The following is a 9,917-nucleotide window of genomic DNA, read 5'->3' as shown; positions in this document are numbered from 1 at the left end:
CAAGATTCTATGTTGTTGGTAGTTTACAAGTTTTTTAATGAATTGGTGTTGAATTCTGTCAGATGTTTTCCTACATCTATCAATATATAAACATGGTTAATTACATAAATTAATTTTTGAGTATCAAACCAGCCTTTCATACCTGGAATAATACAAGTTAGATTCATTCTGCTAATATTTTACTAAGGATTATTACTTTCATGTTCATAGGTGAAATTAATTTTATTATAATCTCATTGTCATGTTTTGGAATTAAAGATAAGCTGGTGGCATAAAAAGACAATACTTGTTTTCCATTTTTCACAGAGTTTCCTCCTTATGCATTTGCAGAATTCACTATGTGAATTTTTTTGCGGGAATGATTTTAAGAATAGATTCAACAGTTTTAATAGATCTCACCTTACCACCTTGAATAGTTGTGGTGTTCAGGAAATTTTATTCAAATAATTGTACTTATTGGTATAATTGAATTGGCCAATGCAGTAAGTGGAGATTCAAGAGGTAGTGTGAGATTCACCACATGTCTTTTCCCTACCCTAGAGATAATAGAATCCCAAGTAGAGGTGGAGCAGAGACCGACTGCTGATCTGCACCCATATCTGTAGTTTGGTGTGAATGAAGAATAAATACTTGTTGGGTTAAGAGAGTGAAATTTTAGGGAGCATTTGTGATTTCATTATGAACTGAAGAATACTGTCAACATGGGTTAGAATTATTTTTATGATGGAAGTATACTTAACATACAGTGTTGTGTTGGTTTTAGGTTTGCAATATAATAATTCTATAATTGTATGCATTACTCAGTGCTCATCAGGATAAATGTACTCTTAATCCCCTTTATCTATTTCACCATTCCCCACCCACCTTCCTTCCGGTAACCACCTATTTTCTGTATTTAAGAGCCTGGTTTTTTGTCTGTGTTTATTTTCTTTGTTTTGTTTTTTAAATCCCACATATGAGTGAAATGTGGTATTGGTCTTTGTCTGACTCACTTCACATAGCATTATACCCTCTAGATCTATTCATGTTGTTGCAAATGACAAGATCTCATTCTCTTTTATGGTTGAGTAATATGTACATGCAGACACACACTCACACACACACACACAAACACATCTTCATTATCCTTTCATCTATGGATGGACATGCTTAGGTTGCTTCTGTATCTTGGCTATTGTAAATAATGCTACAGTAAGTATATGGGTGCATATATATTTTCCAATTTGTGTTTTTGTTTTCTTTGCATAACCTGAAAAGGCCCTCAATCACCAAAGCAATTTTGAGAGAGAAGAGCAAAGCCGGACATATCACAATCCCAGATTTCAGGATATACCACAGAGGTGTAGTAATCAAAACAGTATAGGACTTGCACAAAAAGAGATATATAAATCAATGGAATAGAACAAAGAATCCAGAAATAAACGCACACATTTATGGTCAATTAATCTAGGAAAAAGGCAAGACTATACAATGGGGAAAAGACCCATCTTTTCAACAAATGGTACTGGGAAAACTAAACAGCTCCATAATAGCTCCATGCAAAAATATGAAATTGGACTGCTTTCTCACACCATATACAAAAATAAACTCAGAGTGGATTAAAGTCCTAAATGTGAGACCTGAAACCATAAAAATCCCAGAAGAGAACATAGGCAGTAATTTCTTTGACACTGGTTATAGCAACATTTTTCTAGATATGTCTCCAAAGGCAAGGGAAACAAAAGCAAAATTAAACTATTAGGACTACATCAGAACAAAAACTTTTTTGTACAGTGAAGGAAACCACGAACAAAACAAAAGGCCAGCTATTCAGTGGGAGAAAACATTTCTGAATGATGTATCTGATAAGGAGTTAATATCCAGAATATGTAAAGAACTTACACAATTCAACACCAGAAAACAAACAAACAAATACTCCCATTAAAAATGGGGAGAGGACCATTTTTGGGGAAATGCACATCAAAACCGTGATGAGATACCACCTCATACCTGTCAGAATGGTTAAAATCAAAAGACAAGAAATAACAGGTGTTGATGAAGGTGTGGACAAAAAGGATCCCTCAGGCACTGTTGGTGGGAATGCAGATTGTGCAGTGATGGAGAGAACAGTGTGGAGGTTCCTTAAAAAATTAAAAATAGAATTACCATGTTATCCACTACTGGGTAAGAATTTTTGTTTCAAATCTGAGGTGTCATATTTTATTTGAATAAGAGCGTTAGATACCGGATTTTAGATTCAAATTATCAGGCATTGGTAGGTTTCTCATAGAATTTAATGTTATGTTGAAACGAAAGCAGCCTTTGAAAGGATAAGAGAAGAAGAAATTTAAAATTGCTAGTATTGTGAACAATTTGAGTATTTGTTTAAATACACAGAAGCAATCCTTTTTTGTTTAATATGCCTGTTTTCTTGAATTTCTAAAAAGTTTTATATTTATACTTAGATGCATATTTTCATTTATCCTATCGAATTTAGTTTGTCTGTTTCTTTATATTTTCTCAGAACACTGATTCTATCTTAACTTTTGTCTTCTCCCTCTACTACAAAATATTGAATAGTTTAAATTCCCAAGCATCACTTTTTCCATGCATCATTGATTTGTAGGAAATTTCTAGCAGCACCTGAGAGCCTCTCTATATTAATCTCTAGTGGAAACTAAACTGGGTCATGTCATTAATACTGCCTTAATTTTGCTGAATTTTGACCCTCAAATACCTCCTCTCTTCGTAATGCTGTTATTAAAGTACTAAGAATTCAAATATAGACTTTTCTGATTCTATAGTATCAATAGATGAAATCACGTGCTTTATAGTTGTTTGTGTTGTGAATTTGATTACTCAATTAACTGCTTAATTTTGAGATTGCTGACTTCTCTGACAATAACAGTGGTATATGCATAGGTGTTGTGATGTATCTATTTTTTTTTCTTTTTGTTAAATATTGCCTTTGTGACAAGTCTCAAAATATTTCCTAGTTCTCAATGAAAAATTTACAAGTTATCTTTCCAAGTAAGGGAAAAGAAAACAGCTCTGAAATATCTCTTCCTTAATCCTTACCACATTGATGAAAGAACATATAAAAACCTCCTTCGTTTACCAAACATGTTTCTACTGAGTCTCTGTTTTATTTTAGGCATTTGAAAAAGCTTTGGGAATGTAAGTAATAAAGACAAAACTTCAGTGTTCAATGAATTTACCTAACATTTTTGGCTTTTGTGTCTGTCACACAATTAGTTGCTGAAATTGCTTCTATAATTCACTTACTTGAAAAATCAGTAAAAATAGGGGAACCTGGGTGGTGCAGTCGGTTAAACCTCTGACTGTTGGTTTCTGCTCAGACGATGATCTCAGGGTCCTGAGATGGAGCCCCGCAGTGGGTTCTGTGCCCAGTGTGGAGTCCTCTTGAGATTATCTATCCTACTCCCTCTGCCCCCCCCACTTGTGCTCACTCCTGTACTCTCTCTCTCTCAAAATAAATACATGTTTTAAAAAATTAAAAATTAAAGGCTGTAAAAATAAAAATGCTTTTTTTTCCCGTTCATATTTTGTGTCTAGTTAGTTCTTAACTTAAATGTCAATTCAATTTTCCTATCTTTGATTATAAAATTTTAATAACGAGTACATAAGCTTATGAATTAGTCTTAATATAATTCTGAGGATAACAAATGCCAAAGAGGGTTTTTTTTTATTATAATGGTGATAGTAGTATAAAGTGTGCCCCAGATGGATAAAGATGAAAATATGGCCCATTTCTTTAAACTTTCTAGCATCTTTCCTAAACTTTTTATGGTAGATCATACTGTTGTCATTAAGGGAAATCAGCGAGCTTAAATTTTCACAATATGCATCTTTCTGTCATTAAAAAATCTGATGAATAAATAATAGTGAAGTCCTGTTATTAGTCAAGTACCAAACTAAACATATTCCCATCTCTTGCCATTTTTAGCCATCACCAGGGCACTGAGAGGTAGGCATCATTCTATGCATACTACAGCTAAGGAAACTAGGGCTGCAATAATTTAAATGACTTGTAGAAGATTCGCTTGATTTGTAATTCAAAAAAAGTTGTTGAACCCACGTTATTAGGTAATTGCTCTCTGAATTGCACTACTATATGGTAGTGGTATGATAATGTGATGAAGCAAACTGATATATCCCATTAGTTGTTGTTAGGCAGTTACATAAATTGGATTCACTCTAATTCATCTAACTGATAACCCTCTAAATATTTTTTGAGAGTAAGAAACATATACATTCCTTTTTAAAAATTTTTTTACTATTTTTTTTCTAACACTTTAGATTATATGTTCAACATTATGGAGTTGAGTTAGTAAGTTTTGTTCTCTTCCCCTAATAGAGTATTGAGTTTTGTTCTGGGATATGGTTTATTTTTTTGTGGATCAGCTTAATCTTTTAAGGCTTCTTTTTAACTCTTAGACGATATGGTTTAGAATAGCTTTTACTTTGGGGTTAGATTAGTCCTACTTTAAGATAGGGTCTTTCTGGGATCTCGTATGAGAGCTCCGAGTGCTCATTGACATCACTCCGATGGGGTAGAATTCTAACATTCCAAACCCTCTCCAAGCTCAGGCAGTTGTTTTCCCCAATAGTCTTCCTGTTCTTGGCCCTGCAGAATACCTGCACACTTGCGTGCGTGTATGTGGGGGGGTGCTGAAGACCCCGGGTTCATCTCTGCAGATTTTTATAGCTCCTTCTCTGCCGCAGTTCCCTCTGGAACGCTGCCTTACAGATTGGATTCAGTGTGGTAGCTCCAAACTCCATTCTTTATCTGCTGTGTTCACTGAGACTCGCAAGTGCTGTTGGAGGTTCCTTTTCATGCTCCATGGTCTGGAAGGTGCTACTGGCTGAATTTAGCTTCTCCCAGTGATCACAGTCTTGCACTGCCTGTAGTATAATGTCTGAAAATAGTTATTTTGACCTATTTTTCTTTTTTCTTTTTAATTTTTATTTATTTTTTTGATGTAAAGTTCGATGATTCATTAGTTGCGTATAATACCCAGTGCACCATGCGATACGTGCCCTCCTTTTTTTTTATTTTTGTTCCAAATTTTATTACAAATATTTTCACACATACAATAAAGTAGAAATACTTTAAAGTGAATACCCATATACTGCCGCCTAGATTCTACCATCAGCATTTGCTAGATTTGCTTACCACATACCTATCAATCCACCCCTATTTATTCTTCTTTCAATCCATTTTATTTTTTTTATTTTTATTTTTTTAATGTTTTTTAAAATTATATTATGTTAGTCAACATACAGTACATCCCTGGTTTCTTTCTTTTTTTTTTTTAATGATTTTTTTATTATATTATGTTAGTCACCATACAGTACATCCCTGGTTTCTGATGCAAGGTTCGATGATTCATTAGTTGCGTATAACACCCAGTGCACCATGCAATACGTGCCCTCCTTACTACCCATCACCAGTCTATCCCATTCCCCCACCACCCTCCCCTCTGAAGCACTCAGTTTGTTTCTCAGAGTCTACAGTTTCTCATGCTTCATTCCCCCTTCTGATTACCCCCTTTCTTTATCCCTTTCTTCCCCTACCGATCTTCCTAGTTCTTATGTTCCATAGATGAGAGAAATCATATGATAATTGTCTTTCTCTGCTTGACTTATTTCACTTAGCATTATCTCCTCCAGTGCTGTCCATGTTGCAGCAAATGTTGAGAAATCGTTCTTTCTGATAGCTGAGTAATATTCCGTTGTATATATGGACCACAGCTTCTTAATCCAGTCATCTGTTGAAGGGCATCTCAGTTCCTTCCAGGATTTAGCTATTGTGGACAATGCTGCTATGAACATTGGGGTGCATATGGCCCTTCTCTTCACTACGTCTGTATCTTTGGGGTAAATACCCAGTAGTGCAATGGCTGGGTCATAGGGTAGCTCAATTTTTAACTTTTTTAAGGGATCTCCACACTGTTTTCCAGAGTGGCTGTACCAACTTGCATTCCCACCAACAATGTAGGAGGGATCCCCTTTCTCCACATCCTCTCCAGCAATTGCTGTTTCCTGCCTTGTTAATTTTTGCCATTCTAACTGGTTTAAGGTGGTATCTTAGTGTGGTTTCTATTTGAATTTCCCTGATGGCTAATGATTTTGAACATTTTTTCATGTGTCTGTTAGCCATTTGTATGTCATCATTGGAAAACTGTTCATATCTTCTGCTCATTTTATGATTTGTTTATTTGTTTCTTGTGTATTGAGTTTGAGAAGTTCTTTGTAGCGTGCTGCTGGAACGGGGCTGAAGGGGGCAGCGTGGGCATGGGCGGCCGGCTGGCCGGCCTGCATCCCAAGGAGCCCCTTGCCGAGGGGAAGGGCCAGGAAGGAGCGGTGGAGCCGCCTTCCGCGCGCTGGGCCAGAGGGAGGGTAGCCGGGGCGGGACCCCGCAGGCTGGCGCGGAGGAGGCCGCGGGTCCGGTGGCGCGGGGATGCGAGCGGCGTCCGCGGTTGATGGCGGCCAGGGCGGTGGGCGCGGGGCGCGGGGAGTCCAGGGCCTGGTGGGCGTGAGGCGGGGGCGCCACACTCCTGCTCGGTGCCTTTGGCTCCTTGAAGGGTTTCCAGACCTTTCACGTAAAAGCCGTTTTTGTTGCTGTGTTTTAAGGAGCTCCATAACCGGGGTCGTAGGGCCGCCCCGGACTTGAAGGGCTGCCGCGGAGCACGTCCTGTTGTATGCTTTCATTTATTTCCCCGCCTAGCGCGCCGGCCTGGGGCCTGCCCCGGTGCCGGTTCAGACCGGCCCTCCGCCGCCCCTGCCCTGGCATCGGCGTCGCCATCGTGCTGAGCGCGGGGGGACCCGGCACGGCCCTGCCGGCCACCGGGCGCCCGCCTGCGAGAGGACAGCTGCGGGAATGGCGTCTGGAGCATGGGCTTCATCTGTATCTTGTAGTGAAGACTGATATTTTGAAGGCACATTCTTTCTGTGATTCATGACTTAGCCCATAGCGCTAACCTCGAAGAGATTTGTGGTTGGGTTTTTGGTTTCTAAGAAGGTCATAGTTTTTCCTCTTTTTCTTTTGGTTTTTTTCTCCGATGGGGGAGGGGCCAGAGGCTGAGAATGGACACCATGCTTGCTGGTACAAGTAGAGCGGAGCCTCAGTTCCCAGGGTCCTGAGAGCCAGCAGAGAGCATTCGAGCATCCGAGCATCTGACCTTGAGGTTGGGAGGCACTCCTCCCACCTTTCTTAAAAATTGCAGCTGACTCAGCCCTGATCAAGACATCAAAACTGCAGGATCCTTGTTCTGCGGAGACACTGAGAAACCATGACTGTGAGGTTACCCCAGAGCATAGATAGGTTAAGCGGCCTGTCTTTGGGAGATCCGGCGCCTGAGCACAGGTCCCCTTTCCACCTCCGCCAACACTCCGACACCTCTGAGACAGCAGGTCTTGTTCACCGCTGTGTCATCATCCAGAAGGACCAGCATGGCTTCGGCTTCACGGTCAGTGGGGACTGTATCGTTCTGGTGCAGTCTGTGCGGCCCGGAGGGGCAGCCATGAGAGCTGGTGTCAAAGAGGGCAACCGGATCTTCAAAGTCAATGGCACCATGGTGACCAACAGCTCACACCTGGAGGTGGTAAACCTTATCAGATCTGGCGTCTATGTCGCACTGACCCTCCTGGGCTCTTCCCCCTCGTCTGTCGGTGTCTCTGGGCTGCAGCAGGACCCTGCCCCCGCCGGAGCCCCCCGAGTCGCCCCTGTGGTCCCACCGCCGCCTCCGCCCCCACCTCTGCCCCCCCCCGCAGTGCATCATGGAGGGGGGGGCCCAAACCACTGCAGGATCCCGAATTCCAAAAACATGCCACCCAGATCCTTCGCAATATGCTGAGGCAGGAGGAAAAGGAGTTACAGTGTATTTGTGAGGTATACAGCTGGAATCCTGCCAGCCTGCTGGAGGAGCAGATCGAAGGTGCCCAGAGGTGTGTCACTCAGCTCCAGCTGAAGATCCAGCAGGAGACGGGTGGCTTCGTGGACATACCCCCCCTATATGGTGACAACAGCCAGAGAGCATCAGAAGGCCAGCTCTCTCTGGACTGCCAGGAGGGGGACAGCGGCTTGGATGCTGGAACGGAGCACTTCCCCTCCCTCAGTGAGGCGCTGATGAATTGGAACTTGGCACTGTCAGACCCTGGGCTGGGCAGTCCCCGAACCTCACCTGTGATCATGGCCAGGCTGGCCCAGCACCACCGGCGGCAGGGCTCGGACGCACCAGGGCCCGGCACCAGCAATCAGGGCGCAGACCAGAGCCTGAAGCCTTTAATTATTGGCCCAGAGGAAGATTATGACCCGGGTTATTTCAACAACGAGAGCGACATCATCTTCCAGGACCTTGAGAAGCTGAAGGCATGGCCCGCTCACCTGGGCATTTTCCTGTGGTACATCTTCTCTCAGGCTGACCCCAGTCCGCTGCTTTTTTTACTTGTGTGCAGAAGTTTACCAGCAGACAAACCCCAAGCATTCCCGAAGCTCAGGAAAAGACATCTGGAATATTTTCTTAGAGAAAAATGTGCCGCTGAGAGTGAAAGTCCCGGAGGTGTTACAGGCTGAAATTGACTTGCATCTGTGCGGCAGTGAGGACGTCCACAACGCACTCCGGGAAGTGCAGGAGGCAGCCATGCCCGAGATCCAGGAGCAGATCCAGGACTACAGAACAAAGCACACCCTGGGGCTGGGTAGTCTGTACGGTGAGAATGACCTGCTGGACCCGGATGGGGACCCTGTCCGAGAACGCCAAGTGAGAAGCAGCTAGCTGCCCTGGCAGGCATTCTGTCCAAGTACGAGGAGGACAGGAGTGCCCCCATGGATTTCGCTCTCAATACCTATATGCACTACGCTGGGCTCTGTCTCTGAGAGGCACGGCTTTCGGCACAGCTGAAAAGGCCCAGGCAGCTCCTGACAAGGACAAGTGGCTGCCCTTCTTTCCAAAGACCAAGAAGAGCAGCAATTCCAAAAAAGACAAGGATGCCTTGGAGGACAAGAGGCAAAACCCTATCCTCAAGTACATCGGGAAGCCCAAAAGCTCTTCGCAGAGCACATTTCATATTCCCTTGTCCCCTGTGGAAGTCAAACCAGGCAACGTGAGGAACATCATTCAGCACTTTGAGAACACCCAGCCATATGATGCCCCGGAGCCTAGGACGCAGTGGCTCTCCACAGGAAGCTTCCCCGAGGACCTGCTGGAGATCGACATCTCATGCTCAGAGATCCGCCTGGGCTGCTCTGAGAGCCTGAAGGGCTGGGAGGAGCTGAAGTGGTCCCGGAAGGTGGAGAACGTGCCCTGCTCTCGCAGTGATGTGGACATGGATGCGGCCGCGGAGGCTGCCCACCTCCACCAGTCAGCCTCGTCCTCTGCCTCCAGCCTCTCCACAAGGTCTCTGGAGAACCCAACCCCTCCCTTTACCCCCAAAATGGGACACAGGAGCATCGAGTCCCCCAGCCTGGGGTTCTGCACAGACGCCCTCCTCCCCCACCTCCTAGAGGATGATTTGGGCCAGCTCTTGGACTTGGAGCTAGAGCCAGCCGCCCAGAACTGGCAGCACACGGTGGGCAAGGATGTGGTGGCCGGGCTAAGCCAGAGGGAGATTGACCGGCAGGAGGTCATCAATGAGCTGTTTGTGACGGAAGCCTCCCATCTGCGCACGCTCCGGGTCCTGGACCTGGGTGAGTGTAGGGGTTAGGGTTAGGGTAAGGAGAGGGTACGGGTTAGGGTTGGGTTTAGGGGTTACAGGTTCGAAGTTATAGGTTAGGGGACAGATTAGGGTTTAGGGTATGGGTTAGGGTTTCGGGTTTGGGTTTAGGGTTAGGGTTAGGGTTGGAGTATGGGTTAGGTTTAGGGTACGGGTTAGGTTTAAGGTACGGGTTAGGGTATGCATTAGGGTACGGTTTA

General features: G+C 43.8%; 1 pseudogene; it reads left to right on the top strand.

The window, feature by feature from the left end:
• Window positions 1-7,295: 7,295 nt before the first annotated feature.
• On the top strand, window positions 7,296-9,708 carry LOC123785592 (rho guanine nucleotide exchange factor 11 pseudogene; annotated as a pseudogene).
• Window positions 9,709-9,917: the final 209 nt, after the last annotated feature.

Source organism: Ursus americanus, chromosome 24 (assembly GCF_024610735.1).
Source record: "Ursus americanus isolate L20-20 chromosome 24, mUrsAme1.1.p, whole genome shotgun sequence".
Classification (NCBI taxonomy): Eukaryota; Metazoa; Chordata; class Mammalia; order Carnivora; family Ursidae; genus Ursus; species Ursus americanus.
This window is presented reverse-complemented; position numbering and strand designations above follow the sequence as displayed.